This window comes from Sorex araneus, chromosome 1 (genome assembly GCF_027595985.1).
Source record: "Sorex araneus isolate mSorAra2 chromosome 1, mSorAra2.pri, whole genome shotgun sequence".
Lineage (NCBI taxonomy): Eukaryota > Metazoa > Chordata > Mammalia > Eulipotyphla > Soricidae > Sorex > Sorex araneus.
Genome location: NC_073302.1, coordinates 90412477 through 90430568, shown reverse-complemented (window position 1 = coordinate 90430568; position 18092 = coordinate 90412477). Strand labels below are relative to the sequence as shown.

The window sequence follows — 18092 nt, the reverse complement described above, 5'->3', positions numbered from 1 at the left end:
TTCATATACCAAAACCAGTAACAATAATGGGTCACATTCCCCTGACCCTGAAAGAGCCGCCAATGCGGCACCATTGGGAAGGATGAGTAAAGAGAGACTTCTAAAATCTCAGGGCTAGGACGAATGGAGACATCACTGGTGCCCACTTGAGCAAATCAAACAAGGGGATGACAGTGACAGTGATACACTGATATATTGTGTATATTAAGTCATGATTACATTTATTGAAAGGGTCTATAAGTAAAATCATACATTCTTATTCCATGTATTAACTTCTGTAATTTTATCATTAATAGGAATTGGAGATTGTTCGAGGAATGTCTGACTTCATGTTTTTGTAAGAAAAAAAATGAGGCTAACAAATATTATATATGGTGCCAAAATTCAAAGAATTTATTGTCTATTAATGAAGACTATTTTGAGGGTAGATAACCTAACTTAAAATGGAACCCACTGACTAAATTTGGAACAATTTGAGTATCAGAAGAAGAATGATAGCAATGATTTATTCCATGATAAAAAAGAAAAACCAAGAATTCACAGTGATCAAAACATGAATAAATGATGTCAAAATGAAAGCATTAAAGACAAAGAAATAGCTCTTCTTTATGAAAGAATGCGCTAATAAATGTGGAATCTGTGATAGAGCTGAAAAATGATGTACCTCTCCATATGGTACGTTTGAATCCCTTTACAATGGATTGTAAAGCAGTAGGGAAAAGCTGTGAAGCACAGCTTCCATGTTATCAGAATGTCATCCTGATTATTACTTATTACTTGCAAATGGGAATGCAGAGTTTCTAGAGAGATTTAGAGGTCACCACCTCTACCCAATTATTCAACTTCCAAAACTGAGCCAAATACTGCTATTAGGTGCCACTGTGAAAGAAAGAACAACACAGAGTTACCTAGACAGAACTAAGAATATTTTTGTCAAAAAGTGCTTAAGCTGAGTCTGATCATGAGCAACAGACTACTTGATAGAAGAAAATTTTAAATTTTTCTTCTAAAATGTTGACCTAATAACTTTCCCCATAAAATGTTGTTTATTTCTTCCCTGAAATGCTTATCTTCATTGTACAGTACAGAAGCAAATAGTGTTTAAATAAATCTATCCCAAGGGGCACATCAGTATGAGCACATTCCAATGTTTTTTAAATTTGTCCTAAATTTTATAGTCAATATTTTTGCACAGCATAATGTATAATTTTTTAAATTTAAGCACAGATATGATTCCTTTACCTACAGCTTCTCACAAAATAATTTTAAAAAAGAATTCCAGGTTCTTAATTTTTTAAAATTTATTTAATGTTTTAACAATCTAAGCAATAGCACAGTGGGTAGGGCATTTGCCTTGCACATGGCCCACCTAGGTTCGATTCCTCCATCCCTCTCAGAGATCCTGGAAAGCTACTGAGAGTATCCTGCCCACACGGCAGAGCCTGGCAATCTGCCCGTGGTGTATTCAATGTGCCAAAAACAGTAACAACAAATCTCAATGGAGATGTTACTGGTGCCCACTTGAGCAAATCGATGAACAACGGGGTGACAGTGCTACAGTTTAAACAATCTATTGGAGTATAATTGAACTACAAAATTCATACTTATGTAACATATATAACTTAAGCTTGAGAAAAGAGCATATTGGAGAAAAATATGAATCAATTTCTAGTTTGTGACGGAACCATGCTATGTGCACTGCCAAGGTGAGAATTTGATGCTCATTGTTCATCTAAGGTCACCCTGAGAGAGAAAGAAGAAAGTGCTTGGCTTAGAGGGATGGGGTGGGGGTTGGAGGATGGGGGATGAGGGTAATGGTGGTAGGGAAATGGGGGACATTAGTGGTGAGAAATGTTCACTGGTGAAGGGATGGGGGTTGGAACATTGTATGACTGAAACCCAATCATGAACAACTTTGTTACTGTGTATCTTGGTGATTCAATAAAAAATCACGAATCATGATCACAAAATTCTGTTAATCATCGATTTCTTGAGTGGGCTCAGTAACCTCTCCATTTGTCCTTTCCCTGAGATCTTAGAAGTCTCTCTCAACTCGGCCCTCCAAAAGATGTAACACTGGAGGCTCTTTCAGGGTCAGGGGAATGAGATCCAGCTTGTTACTGGCTTTAGCATATGAATACACCATGGGAAGCTTGCAAGGCTGTCCCATGTGGGCAGGAAACTCTCAGAAGCTTGCCAGTTTCTCCCAGAAGGAGAAGTAGGCTACAATATATCCCGTGGCCACGAAGCGGCCCTGCACTTCTGGGAGCTCACTTTTAAGTCTCTAGATGTTGGCCGTTGATGGGATTACACACACCTGGGTTCCTTTGCTGGTACCTTCATGCGTGAGGCCTGTCTGATCGTGTGGAGAGGGGCCTTGAGCATGGCTGTAGCTAGGTTCCGGTGGTCTTCGGCTGCTGGGAGCTCTACTCGGGGTGGTGAGGGAAGCTGGAGCCCATCCCCTTCGATGGGCCCCGCGAAGACAGCCAGGTGTGTAGGCAAGAGACTCTCTGCACTAATAAAAAAAATTAATTAAAAATACATCTCAGGTCACCGCAAAGGTGGGAGTACTTTTATAGAGTCCTGTGGCATATGAAAATAAATTAGTAAGTAAAACCCCTAGATTTTCGCTGGTCCTACAAGCAACATTTCTTTCTTCCTTTTTAATTTTTCCTATTTATTTCTTAGGTTGCCCCACATCCAGAATATTTCTCTTGTTTATTTTTACCTTAAAGCTGCTGGGGTTGGGGGAGCAGCAAAGAAGAAACAAACCTAAATAGACCCAGTTTATATCCTCAGTTTACAGTCTAAAATATGTTTATGAAATGTACCATATAAACACAATCAGTATCTCAGGAAAGCAAGGGGAAAAATAATTGAGAAGAATTCAGAGATGACTTATAGCCAAGAAGATCAGAAAATACTTTGGGGAAAAGGAAGCATTTAAGTTGGATCTCAAGCTCTAGGTAATGTCTGTGCACAGAAAGTCAAGGGGTGGGTGCAGAAGTAAAGACACAGGTGTAGGGCGTTTGCCTTGGACATTGCCGATCCGGGTTCGATTCCCAGCATCCTATATGGTCCCCTGAGTACTACCAGGAGTAATTCCTGAGCATCATCGGTTGTCACCAAAAATGTATCACTGTATCACTGTCATCCCGTTGCTCACTGATTTGCTCAAGCAGGCACCAGTAACGTCTCCATTGTGAGACTTGTTACTGTTTTTGGCATATCGAATACGCCATGGGTAGCTTGCCAGGCTCTGCTGTGCAGGCAGGATACTCTTGGTAGCTTGCCGGGTTCTTTGAGAGAAGCGGAGGAATCAAACCCAGGTCAGCTGTGTGCAAGGCAAACGCCCTACCTGCTCTGCTATTGCTCCAGCCAGTGACCAAAAAATCAAGAAAAAAAAGCCACAGGCAAGGGCAATCACAAAAGAACATGTGAAAGATAGGAAGGATTGATTCTGTCTACTCTGTTGGTAGCTGTGTTAGTCTCGAGTGTACAGGCTGTAAATATGGTAGGGAAGTTTGAGGCTATCAGCATTCATTCATTCATCCAAATATTTTCCCCCAAAAATGATATAAGCAGAAAGGAAATGCTGAGTATACATCCTATAGGAAAGGGTGACATCTGTCAGAGGATAACACAATTCCAAACTTTGTTGCTTCTGATTGTGGGTACTTTTCGTTATAAATCTCTACCATATTTCTTTAAGCCAGTGGCCCAGTTCTATTTCAAATTTCTTAAGTTAAATGTTTTTTAAACACTCAGTCTTGCTCTTCATTGTCCTCACAAAGTGCACAATCTGGCTATGTCCACACTGCAGGTTGCCATTTAGTGTCATATGTTGTTAAAAATTTGTCTTAAAACACATTGTTAAGTACTTCTCAATCCTTTTGTAGGGTACGAGGTCTCCTAGGCCAAAAGCCAAGTAATGACATGTTCCTTCCTCCTCTGCTATTTCAGGTAACCTGTAAAAGTGACCGTTGGAAAGGTCCATCTATTAAAGGGACGTGCCATTCTCTTCTGGAAGACCAGACGGTCTTCTTTTCCTGAGCACTGGAAACAGTTGGTCAATGTCACAGCCTCATCTCTCATCTCAGAGGTAATTGGATCAACTTAACATTGTGGCCTGGGGGATAAGGGCTGTTAGAGAGTAATAGATTTAAACTTCAATCTTTTTCAGCTGCTGGCGAGGGTTAGCGAATGGAGGTAAATAGAATTCTTTCACTAGTTTTATAAATCACAGCTCTGATATAAGTTTTGATATGGAACATCTAAAATTTCTCCAGAGATTACATATAAAAACTACTAATGGAAAGATGCAGAAAACCTACCTTTGGTTAAGAAATCTGGCTTAGTTTCTTCCTCAAATGGCACTGGGGAAATGATCACCATTAGATTTTATTATTACCAATCACTTTGTACTCCTTCCTGGGCATTTGTCAACAAATTGTTCTAATAAAAGTACTTGTAATAAATCCCACGTGTTCTGTGGATTCTTCACCTTGCGGGTACAATCCTCGGAGATATTGCAGTTTGGTGGTTCAATGACTTTGTAATTTAAACTGTAACTGGTAGAAGGAAGGAAACAGCTTCATCCTCTCAAAGTAATAACTTTGAGAAACTATTTTGAAGATGTGGAAACTTAATGGTTCTCTTGTCTCTATCTAGTTTCTCTGTTCATTAGAAGTGTGCTCAAACTGAGAACTATCTTGAATCAAGAATGTTTGAAGCAAAAGTTTTTTACTTGTGTTGCAAAATAAAAATCACAGGAGACACTTGCTCAAAGTATTTAAATGTTGGAAGGGAGTATTATTAAGAAGAAACAGATTCATCGTAGTTTCAGCAAAATTGAAGTGTAAGCACTGGTGAAATATTACAAGGGGGTCAGGTTTGAAGTTAATGAAAAAAAGTTTTTCTAATACTATGCCACAATGGAACGGATAGCTCAACCATGAAACTATCCAAATAGAGGCTAGATAAATTTGTGTCCATCATAACTTGCAAATCTCTAACATATCCTTTCAGTTGTAAAAGTCAATACATTCCACATTAATTCAAATTGAGGAATTATTTAGTCTCACCAAGTATAGAAATACTGACAAAAGATGTGGCACCTAACATCACAGTCTGTAGGGGGAAAGAATGTGAGCAGATCATCACACAATGTGTGCAATATTAAACTGGGATGAATGAGCATCTGAAGGGAAGCAACATGGTCCTTTACGTGCAGAAGACAAAGAAAACTTTCTAAACTCATAGTGGTGAGTTGTGGAATTGAAGAAAGATTTTTTGCTAATGTGAAGCATGAACGGGTAGGGTGTTTGCCTTGCATGCAGCTGGCCTGGGTTCGATTCCTCTGTCCCTCTTGGAGAGCCCAGCAAGCTACCGAGAGTATCTTGCCCACATGGCGGAGCCTGGCAAGCTACTTGTGGAGTATTCAATATGCCAAAAGCAGTAACAAGTTTCACAATGGAGACATTACTGGTGCCTGCTCGAGCAAATTGATGACCAACAGGATGACAGTGCCAGTGATACAGTGTGAAGCATGAACAACAATGAAAATAAATCTGGTTTGGTTGGAAGGAGAAAGCAAGAAAGGGAAGAAAAGATTTCCAAGCAGAGTAAGGAACATTTGAACAACCTATGGGAACAGAGTATTTCTCCCAGTTTTTCCAGATGGTAAGAATGAGCTTACTTAAGCTCTTATTAATTCACTTCCTATAATCTTTCCTTTTATCAGATCCCAAGGGTCTGATACTTTTAATTCATCAAATAACTTGAGTGATTGTTACCATCAGGGCAGTTTCAGAGCTGACATTAATAGAACATTATTTCCCCTCCTAGGATTGCTTTGGCTATTCTGGGGTGGGTGTGGGTGTGGGTATTATGCTATCTAACTTTCAACTACATTTAGCAAAAAAATGTCATGGATAGTTTCATGAGGGCTGCATTGAATCTATATAGTGATTTGGGTTGGATTGTCATTTTGACATGATTATTCCTCTGACCAATGAACAGGGAACGTGTTTCAGGGAACGTGTTTCAATTTTCTTGAGTCATGTTTCTTTTAGAGTGATTTATAGTTTTCTTTGTGTAAGTCTTAACCTCTTTTTTTGTGGGTTTGTTTTTTTGTTTGAAGAGTTTGTGCCACACCCAGAGCTGCTTGGGGGCTATTCCTCTCAGTTGTGTGTTGGGAGAAGGGGCAGGGAGGAGATTAATGGAGAAGGGTGGGTGGCCCCTGACAGCTCAGGGGCTAAAACACAGGGCTTTTGCATGCAGAGCATGCATGTATTCTTGCAACTCTTCTTTCTGAAGTAATTTACTTTCATTACCTGGATGTGTTCTTTTTTTGGTGGGGGGGGGCACACCCAGTGATAAGCAGGGATTACTCCTGCACTCGATAATTACCATGGTGGTGCTCAATGATGGGATGCCTTGGATCAAGCCTGGTTGGCTGTGTGCTTTGCCTGCTGTACTCCACTCCAGCACCAGCCTGGATGTTTTCTAATATTACTGACCAATTGTGGAATTTCCCTCAATTTGGGTTTGTCTGCTCTTATTCTAGGGCTAAATTAGTATATTTCTTGGCAGGACCATCATTCTCCTTACTAGGTCAGTTTTCTTACCTAATCATTTTTCTCTCAAGCCATCCTTTATCGACCTCCATTTAGCTACACAGCCCACAAGCAAAAATACGGATCATTTCATGTCTCCTTCCCGACCTCATCTTCCCACTGCATTCCTAAAATCATGCTTCTCTGTTTATTTTCTCTAAAAGACTCTTCCTGAGATTGTGCATCAAGATGTACTTTTTGACGTTTTGGACTTCAGCCCACCATATTCTCAGGTTGCTAGTACCTGGGTACTATCTCTGAGTATTGACCTTCAAACAGCAAACCTCTAGAGTTGGGTTCTGGTTTCAGTAATAGAATGAGAACTGAACTTCATAAAGGAGACTCAGGCTCAGAGAGAGAATTCAATGGTTGCTGAGTGCATGTTTTGCACATGGGAGGTCTGGGTTTTATCTCCCAGCACCTTTTTTTTTGGTGGGAGGAGCACACTCATCTGTACTCAGGGGTTAATTTTGGCTGCGCATTCAAGAATCACTCCTAACAGGCTTGGGGGACCATATGAGAGGAGAAGAATTGAAATTTAGGTCAGCCACATACAAGTCATGCCCTATTTGCTATATTATCCTCCAGCCACTCACTCTCACCGACTTTTGGGGTTCCAAGCACAGCCAGGAGCAAGCAGATTATGACCCCTAAACCAATACAAAAAAAGATTATTCACATGGCCAGTTTATAGGAGATCAGAATCAAGGCCATATCACTGCATACCTATCAAAGTAGCTAAAATGGGGCTGGAGAGATACTGTAAAGTTAAGGTCCTTTCTTGCACATGGTCAACGCAGATTTGATCTCCAGTACCACTCACAGTTCTCTGAGCACTACCAGGAGGAATAGATAGACCCTGAGTATTGTAGGATGTGGCCCTAGCCAATTCAAAAAAAGGGCTAAAAATTTTAAGATGAGTAACAGCAAAGTGTCTGTTTAGCAGGTGGAATTCTCATATGTTGTTCATAAAAGTGTAAATTGGTAAAGAACTTTGAACAACCAATGGTTATTTTGGTTCATTGTACATGTAGAACCCCGAAATTATGTCCTAATGAATGAATAACGTTATAAGTCTATTGTTCCTAAGAGTTTCTTAGTAGAGGCTTTGGGCTTCTCTAGATATAGTATCATATCATCTGCAAATAGTGAGAGTTTGATTTCTTCTTCCCTATCTGGATGTCCTTAATCTCTTTTTCTTGTCTAACAGCTATCACAAGTACTTCCAGTACTATATTGAAGAGAAGTGGTGAGAGTGGGCATCCTTGTCTTGTGCCTGATCTCAGAGGAAAGGCCCTTAGTTTTTCCCCGTTGAGGATAATGCTTGCCGTAGGCTTGTGGTAGATGGCTTCGACTATCTTGATGAAAGTTCCTCCAAAACCCATTTTGGTGAGAGTTTTCATCATGAACGGATGTTGGATCTTGTCAAATGCCTTCTCTGCATCTATTGTATGATCATATGGTTTTTATCTTTACTTTTGTTGATATGATGGATTATGTTGATTGATTTCCGGATGTTAAACCATCCCTGCATCCCCAGGATGAATCCCACTTGGTCATGGTGTATGATCTTCTTGATGAGTTGTTGGATCCGATTTGCTAGTATTGAGGATTTGCTGGTTGAGGATCTTCGCATCGGTGTTCATCAGGGATATTGGTCTATAATTTTCTTTCTTAGTGGTGTCTTTTTTTGCTTTTGGTATTAGGGCAATGTGTGCTTCATAGAAACTGTTTGGGAGAGTTCCTGTTTTTTCAATGCTTGGAGAGCTATAAATTTTCCCCTTAACACGGCTTTAGCTGTGTCCCATAGGTTTTGATAACTCGTGTCCTCTTTTTCATTTGTTTCTAAGTATTTTTTGATTTCTTCTTTGATTTCCTTTCTGAACCACTCATTGTTAAACATTGAGTTATTTAGTTTCCAGGTGTTTGATTTGGTTCTCCGTGTCGGTGTGTGGTTAGCTTCTATCTTCAGCGCTTCGTGGTCTGACTTGCAGGCTACAAAATCAATACGCAAAAATCCATGGCCTTCCTATACAAACAATGAGGCAGAGGAAAGGGACATGAAAAAAGCAATCCCATTCACAATTGTGCCCCAGAAAATCAAGTACCTCGGAATCAGCCTAACCAAGGAAGTAAAAGACCTCTACAAAGAAAACTATAAAACGCTACTCCATGAAATAAAAGAGGACATGAGGAAATGGAAACATATCCCCTTCTCATGGATAGGGAGAATAAACATTGTCAAAATGGCAATACTCCCCAAAGCATTATACAGATTCAACGCGATCCCTATAAGGATACCCATGACATTCTTCAAAGAAACGGATCAAGCAATCCTAAAATTCATATGGAACAACAAATGCCAGTGGATAGCTGAAACAATTCATAGAAATAAGATGATGGGAGGCATCACCCTCCCCAACCTTAAGCTTTACTACAAAGCAGTAACAATTAAAACAGCATGGTACTGGAACAAAGGCAGAGCTGCAGACCAATGGAATAGGGTGGAATATCCCTACACACAACCCCAAATGTATGATCATCTAATCTTTGATAAGGGAGTAAGAGATGTGAAGTGGAGCAAGGAAAGCCTCTTTAACAGATGGTGCTGGCACAACTGGACAACCACATGCAAAAAAATGGGCTTGGACCTCGACCTGACACCATGCACAAAAGTCAGATCAAAATGGATTAAAGACCTCAACATCAGACCACAAACCATAAGGTACATTGAAGACAAGGTCGGCAAAACCCTCCACGATATTGAAGATAAACGTATCTTCAAAGGTGACACGGAACTAAGCAATCTAGTAGAAACAGAGATCAACAAATGGGACTACATTAAACCAAAAAGCTTCTGCACCACAAAAGATACAGTGACCAAAATACAAAGACTATCTACAGAATGGGAAAGGTTATTTACACAATACCCATCCGATAAGGGGTTGATATCAATGGTGTATAAAGCACTGGTTGAGCTCTACAAGAAGAAAACATACAACCCCATCAGAAAATAGGGTGAAGAAATGAACAGAAACTTTCCCAAGGAAGAGATATGAATGGCCAAAAGGCACATGAAAAAGTGCTCTACATCACTAATCATCAGAGAGATGCAGATCAAAACAACCATGAGATACCACCTCACACCACAGAGACTGGCACACATCCAAAAGAACAAAAGCAACCGCTGTTGGAGAGGATGTGGGGAGAAAGGGACCCTTCTACACTGCTGGTGGGAATGCTGACTAGTTCAGCCCTTTTGGAAAACAATATGGACGATTCTCAAAAAACTAGAGGTTGAGCTTCCATTTGATCCAGCAATACCACTGCTGGGAATATATCCCAAAGAAGCAAAACAGTATAGTCGAAATGACATCTGCACTTATATGTTCATCGCAGCACTGTTTACAATAGCCAGAATTTGGAAAAAACCCGAGTGCCCTAGAACAGATGACTGGCAAAAGAAACTTTGGTACATCTATACAATGGAATACTATGCAGCTGTTAGAAAAAATGAGGTCATGAACTTTGCATATAAGTGGATCAGCATGGAAAGTATCATGCTAAGTGAAATGAGTCAGAAAGAGAGAGACAGACATAGAAAGATTGCACTCATCTGTGGAATATAGAATAATAGAATAGGAGTCTAACACCCAACAATAGTAGAAATAAGTACCAGGAGGCTGTCTCCATGGCTTGGAGGCTGGTCTCTCATTCTGGGTAACTCAGAGAAGGGAACACCAAGTAAAATGTGGTCGAAGGTCATGCGGGGGAAGGGTGACACGTGCCAAATGTAGACTAGAGACTGAACACAATGGCCACTCAACAACTTTATTGCAAACCACAACACCTAATCAGAGAGAGAGAACAAAAGGGAATACCCTGCCATAGTGGCAGAGTGGGGTGGGGGGAGATGGGACTGGGGAGGGTGGGAGGGATGCTGGGTTTACTGGTGGTGGAGAATGGGCACTGGTGAAGTGAGGGGTTCTCAAACTTTGTATGGGGGAAACATGAGCACAAAAATGTATAAATCTGTAACTGTACCCCCACGATGATTCACTAATTAAAAGAAAAAGAATATACATTATAGAATTCTTGTTGCAATTAACACTTAGCCTAGTTCTCCTCTCGGAGAAACTGACAAGCTACCAAGAGTTTCCTGCCCACATGGAATAGCCTGGCAAGCTCCCCATGGCAAATTCATATGCCAAAACCAGTAACAATGATAGGTCTAATTTCCCTGATCCTGAAAGAGCCTCCAATGCGACACCATTGGGAAGGACGAGTAAAGAGAGGCTTCTAAAATCTCAGGGCTAAAACGAATTGAGACATTACTGAGACTGCTCGAGAAAATCGATGATCAACAGGATGATATGTGTTTATGTGTTTTTTTTTTTGGAGCTATACCCAGTGATGCTTAAGGCATACTCCTGTCTCTGCTCTTAGGAGGAACTTCTGAAAGGGCTTGGGGGACCATATAGGTTGTCATAAATTTAACTTGGGTCAACCGCATGCAAGGCAAGTGCCATGCCTGCTATGTTATCTCTCCAGCCCCAAGTTCTCACCTCTTTCATTAAGCTGTTTCCCTTTCCCCAACTTTAAATTATACTACAAAGCTGTAGCAGTCAAGATAGTGTGATACTGGAATAAGAACAAACACTCAGACCAGTGGCATAGTTTTGAGAGGCAAGAAACAGATTCTCGGGTATATAGACACCTAATCTCAGACATAAGAGCAAAGAATACGAAACGAAACAAGGAAAGTCTCCTCAACAGGTGAAACCCTTGGGCCTAAGGACAATTGTGGGACATAGTTTAAAAAAATTAACAAAATGGAGGCTTCACTAGAATACTTTACCCAGCCAGTCTCTCTTTCATATTTGAAGGAATAATACACAAATTCATGGATAAACAATAGCTCAGGAACTTCATATGATATAGGCAGGTAGATAGGGAAAGTCCCTTGGCAATGAAACTCAAGTCAACAAACTTCTGGGAATAAAATTCTAAGGCTGATCCACCCTGTGCATAAAGAAAACAGAGACCTGATAAGATCTTCAGCAGTGGGCCCTGAGGAGATTGGACCCCTTTTCAAGAAGTTCTTCAAAGCCTGGGACCTCTCCCTTAATCTGATTAACTTTAGTTATTTCAGCCCAAGAAGACTCCAGAACATTCCGGATCAAGACAACCATACTTCCTCCATCAAGACAACTGAGAAGAGCCTATAAAAGCCACCTTGAACAAAGGAAGGACCCACATATGCTGCCCAAGCCCATGTGTTGCTTGTGCCCATATGGCCAAGCACATGCAGTGCCTGAGCACGTGTCTCCCTCTTGAGATGGGGACTTTTATGCTTTCCTGTATAATGCTGGATGTGTGTAGGGGCTCTCTCCTCCCTTGGAGAAGCCTGCGTTCTCTCTTGAGTGCACTACTCTCTTTCTCTCTCACTCTCTCCCCCTCCACACCTTCAAAAACCCTCCAAATAAAAATCTATTCACTTCACTGCTTGTGAAGTAGACTTCACTCCTGGAATTCCTTTCTGTGAGGTGAGATAAGAACCCAGTAACCCTGGGTCTCAGATGGCAGAGGTGGATGGGGAGAAGGTGAGAGTCTTTCTCTTCCCTGCTTCGCACAAGTCACCTGTGGGGCCTACCAACATTACATAGATTCAAAACCAATTTTGAAAGAAAAACTCAAGGGGCTATTATAAATACAAGAAAAGCGCATAAACACAAAAGTCCTCTAAAGAAAGATGGCACAGAACCCCATGATCATAATTGCCTTCAATGTCAATGGTCTAAATGCCAAAAATAAAAGACACAGAGTATCAAAATGGATTTTAAAAAATGAATCCAACATTCTGCTGCCTACAAAAAACACATTTGAATAGTCAGAGCAAGCACAAACTCAAAGTCAAAGGCTGGCAAACAATTCTTCAAACAAAGAACTCATTTATAAAGGCCAGGCAACCATACTAGTATTCGAGGACCTAGCTATCAGGCTGAAAAAGCTCACAAAAGCAAAAATCATTTATTAAAAATCAAGGGAAATACTATGCAGCTGTTAGAATAAATGAGGTCATGAACTTTGCATATAAGTGGATCAGCATGGAAAGTATCATGCTAAGTGAAATGAGTCAGAAAGAGAGAGACAGACATAGAAAGATTGCACTCATCTGTGGAATAGGTGAGTGGAATAGAGTAGGAGACTAACACCCAAGAATAGTAGAAATAAGTACCAGGTGGTTGACTCCATGGCTTGGAAGCTGGCCTCACATTCTTGGGAGAGGGCAGCTCAGATAGAGAAGGGAACACCAAGTAAAATGTGTGGAGGCCACACAGGGGAAGGGTGGTGCAAGCTGAATGTAGACTAGAGACTGAACACAATGGCCACTCAACACCCCTATTGCAAACCACATCACCTAATTAGAGAGAGAGAACAAAAGGTAATATACTGCCACAGTGGCAGGGTGGGGTGGGAAGAGATGGAATTGGGGGTGGGTGGGAGGAATGCTGGGTTTATTGGTGGTAGAGAATAGGCACTGGTGAAGGGATGGGTTCTCAAACATTGTATGAGGGAAACATGAGCACGAAAATGTATAAATCTGTAACTGTACCCTCACGGTGATTCACTAATTAAAAATAACTAAATTTTTTAAAAAATCAAGGGAAATGTACCTCAGGAAGAAATTGCAATCCTAAGTGTACATACACCCAATGAGTGACCAGAAATTAAACAACTGCCAATAGATTCAAGGAGGATATTGGTAGCACACAATAGAATCTGGAGCCTTCAGCTGCTTTGCTATTCCTTGATAGATCACAAGACTAAAACTCAGCAAGAAAATATTGGAATTGAAGGATAAAATGGAAGAGAGGGGACAAGTATATCTATACAGAGCTTTTCATTCCCCAAAGCTGAATATACATTCTCCAGTGCAGATGGGACATTCTACAAGATATATCAAATGTTGGGCCACAAAACATAAGTCCATAAAATTAAGAGGCTAGTAATTGTGTCAGCTATCTTCAGACCACAATGCACTGAAAATAGAAGTTAATCACATAAAGAAATGGAGAATCAAATCCAATACCTGGAAATTTAACATCTCACTACTGAACAACCAGTGGGTTAGAGAGGAAATCAAAAGATTCCTGGAGACAAATGAGAATGAGGAAACCAGCTCCCAGAACTCATGGGACACAGCAAAAGCAGCACTACAAAGAACGTTTATAGCTCTGCAAGCATGCGTCAGGAAGGGAGAAAGGGCCCACATGAATAACTTGGTCACAGCTTAAGATCTTAGAAAACTAACAAAAGGAGCCCAAACCAGGAAGAAAGAAGGAAATAATAAAATTTAGAGCAGATATTAATGAGCTGGAATCCAAAAACAATCCAAAAGATCAATGAAACAAAGAGCTGTTTTTTAAAAATAAATAAATAAATAAATGAGATCAATAAATCACTAGCAAGATTCACAAAGAAAGAGAGAAAACTCTAATAAACCAAATCAGAAATTAAAGAGAGGACATCACAATAGAAATTCAAAGGATCACCAGAGATTATTTTGAGAATCTTTATGCCATGAGACAAGTGAACCTAGAAAAAATGGATAAATTTCTGGATTTTTATAACCTCTCAAAGCTGAACCAAGAAGACTTGAAATACCTGAACAGACCTATAACTATTGAGTAAATTGAAATGGTAATCAAGTCTTCATAAAAACAAAAACCCAGGCCCAAATGGACACACTAGTGAATTTTTTCAAACCTTTAGAGAGAACCTACTGGCAATCCTTCTCAAACTTTGTCAGAAAATTAAAAAAACAGAAACATTCCCAAACAGTTTCTATGAGGAAAATATCACTCTGACAAAAGCAGAGACACCACACACACACAAAAGAGAATTATAGGCAGATATTCCTGATGAATATAGATGCACAGGGGGCCATGCTAATCTTGTCTGTATCGTTCCAATTTTAATATATGTGCTGTTGAAGCAATAGCACATATACTGGAGTGATAGCACAGTGGGTAGGGCATTTGTCTTGCAAGCGGCCAACCCAGGCTTGATTCCTCCACCCCTCTTGGAGAGCCCAGCAAGCTACTGAGAGTATCTCGCCCGCACAGCAGAGCCTGGCAAGCTCCCTGTGGCGTATTCGATATGCCGAAAACAGTAACAATAAGTCTTGGAATGGAGACATTACTGGTGCCTACTCGAGCAAATTGATGAACAACAGTGACAGTGACAGTGAATATAGATGCAGAGACCCTCAAAAAAATACTAGCAAATAGAATCTGACAACTCATCAAAAAGATTATAACCCATGACCAAGTAAGATTCATCCCAGGGATACAAGAATGATTTGACATTCACAAGTCAATAAACAATACACCATATCAATAAAAGAAAAAATTAAAACCATATGATCATGACAATAGACAATGAGAAAGCATTTGACAAGATCCAGTCACATTCATGATAAAAACTCAACAAAATGGGAGTTGAAGGAACATTCCTCAATGCGGTCAAACCTATCTCCACAGGCCCACAAAAGTATTATTCTGAGTGGAAAAAATAAAAGACTTCCCTCTATTATTAGGCACAGGACAAGATTGCCCACTCTTATCACTCCTATTCAATATAGTACTGGATGTACTTGCCATAGCATTTAGGTCAGGAAAAGATATCAAGGCATTCAGATAGGAAAGGAAGAAGTCAAGCTGTCACTATATGCAGATGATATGGATAATAAACTTAGACAATCCTAAAAACTCTACAAGAAACCTCCTAGAAACAATAGGTTTGTAAAGTGGCAGGTTACAAAATCAATACAAAAGAGTCCATGGTTTTCCTATAAACAAATAATGAAAGAGAAAAAAGAGACATTTTAAATAAATAATCTCATTCACAATTGTTCTCAGAAAATCAAATACCTTGGAATTAGCTTAACTAAAGAGGTTAAGGACCTGTACAAAGAAAAATACAAAACACTACTTCAAGTTATAAAAGAGGATCCCAGGAAATGGAGACATCCCCTACTCATGGATCGGGAGGGTTAACATTGTCAAAAATGGCTAAGTTCCCCAAAGCATTATATAGATTCAATACAGTCCCTGTAAAAATATCCATGACATTTTCCAAGGAAGGAGAAAAAACACTCCTGGGATTCATATGAAACAATAACTCTCATGAGTAGCTAAAAAAATTCTTGGGAGTAAAAGATAGAAGGCATCACCTTCTCAACTTCAAACTGTATTAAAAAGCAGTAGTAATTAAAATGGCAAGGTATATAAATAAAGACAAACCTGCAGATTAATGGAATAGAGTTGAATATCCTGAAACAGGTTCTCAAGTATATGATCATTCAATCTTTGATAAAGAAGCAAGAAATATGAAGTGAAGCAAGGAAAGCCTCTTCAACAAGTGGTGCTGGGAAAACTAGGCAATTCTATATTAAAAAATGCACTCTGAACTCCTATATCATACACAAAAATCAAATCAAAATGGATTAAAGACCTCAAATCAGACCTGAATCCATAAGGTACATAGAAGAAAATGTAGGCAAACCCCATCATGACATTGTAGCTAAAGGCATCTTTAAAGATTAAACACCACCGACCAAAGCGAGGGAAGTGAAAATAAAGAAATGGAACTACATGTGCTCTCTTCGGCAGCACATATACTAAAATTGGAACGATACAGAGAAGATTAGCATGGCCCCTGCGCAAGGATGACACGCAAATTCGTGAAGCGTTCCATATTTTTAAGAAATCAAAAGATACTTAGAAACAAATGAGAATGAAGACACGAGCTACCAAAACCTATGGGACGCAGCTAAAGCCGTGTTAAGGGGAAAATTTATAGCTCTCCAAGCATTCCTCAGGAAGGAAGAAAGGACCCACATAGATAGCTTGACTTCACGACTCAAGACCCTAGAAAAGGACCAGAAAAAGGACCCCAAACCAGACCGAAGGAAAGAAATAATAAAAATTAGAGCAGAAATTAATGACATCGAAACCAAAAAAACAATCCGAAAGATCAATGAAACAAAGAGTTGGTTCTTTGAGAAAATAAATAAGATTGATAAACCGCTAGCAAGACTCACAAAGAAAGAAAGAGAGAAAACTCTAATAAATCGAATCAGAAATGAAAAGGGGGACATCATAACAGAAACCAGTGAGATTCAAAAGATCATTAGAGACTACTTTGAAGGTCTTTACGCCACAAAAAAGGAGAACCTAAAAGAAATGGATGGATTCCTTGATTCCTACAATCTCCCAACACTGAAGAAAGAAGACCTGGAATACCTGAATAGACCCATCAATGTTAAGGAAATTGAAACGGTAATGAAAAACCTCCCCAAAAACAAAAGCCCAGGCCCAGATGGTTTCACTGGCGAATTCTTCCAAACATTTAAAGAAGACCTATTGCCTGTTTTCCTCAAACTTTTCCAGGAAATTGAAAAAACAGGAACTCTCCCAAACAGTTTCTATGAAGCACATATCTCCCTAATACCAAAAGCAAACAAAGACACCACTAAGAAAGAAAATTACAGACCAATTTCCCTGATGAACACCGATGCGAAGATTCGCAACAAAATACTAGCAAATAGGATCCAACAGCTCATCAAAAAGATCATACATCACGACCAAGTGGGATTCATCCCAGGGATGCAAGGATGGTTTAACATTCGGAAATCTATCAACATAATCCAGCATATCAACAAAAGTAAAGACAAAAACCATATGATCATATCAATAGATGCAGAGAAAGCATTTGACAAGATCCAACATCCTTTCATGATGAAAACCCTCGCCAAAATGGGGTTTGGAGGAACTTTCCTTAAGATAGTCGAAGCCATCTATCACAAGCCTACGGCAAGCATTATCCTCAACCGGGAAAAACTAAGGTCCTTTCCTCTGAGATCGGGCACAGGACAAGGATGCCCACTCTCACCACTCCTCTTCAATATAGTACTGGAAGTACTTGCGATAGCTATTAGACAAGAAAAAGAGATTAAGGGCATCCAGATAGGAAAGGAAGAAATCAAACTCTCACTATTTGCAGACGACATGATACTATATCTAGAGAAGCCTAAAACCTCTACTAAGAAACTCTTAGAAACAATAGACTTATACAGTAAAGTTGCAGGCTACAAAATCAATACCCAAAAATCCATGGCCTTCATATATGCAAACAATGAGGCAGAGGAAAGGGACATGAAAAAAGCAAACCCATTCACAATCATGCCCCAGAAAATCAAGTACCTCGGAATCAGCTTAACCAAGGAAGTCAAAGACCTTTACAAAGAAAACTACAAAACGCTACTCCATAAAATCAAAGAGGACATGAGGAAATGGAAACATATACCCTGCTCGTGGATAGGGAGAATCAATGTTGTCAAAATGGCAATACTCCCTAAAGGATTATACAGATTCAATGCGATCCCTATAAGTATACCCATGACATTCT

General features: G+C 39.8%; 2 non-coding genes across 2 annotated transcripts; one reads left to right on the top strand and one right to left on the bottom strand.

The window, feature by feature from the left end:
• Positions 1-14521: 14521 nt before the first annotated feature.
• Positions 14522-14625, bottom strand: LOC129401442 (U6 spliceosomal RNA). The gene has a single exon (XR_008628349.1). It is a non-coding gene; the product is annotated as a U6 spliceosomal RNA (small nuclear RNA).
• Positions 14626-16278: 1653 nt separating this feature from the next.
• Positions 16279-16385, top strand: LOC129401224 (U6 spliceosomal RNA). The gene has a single exon (XR_008628156.1). It is a non-coding gene; the product is annotated as a U6 spliceosomal RNA (small nuclear RNA).
• The last annotated feature ends 1707 nt before the right edge of the window (positions 16386-18092 follow it).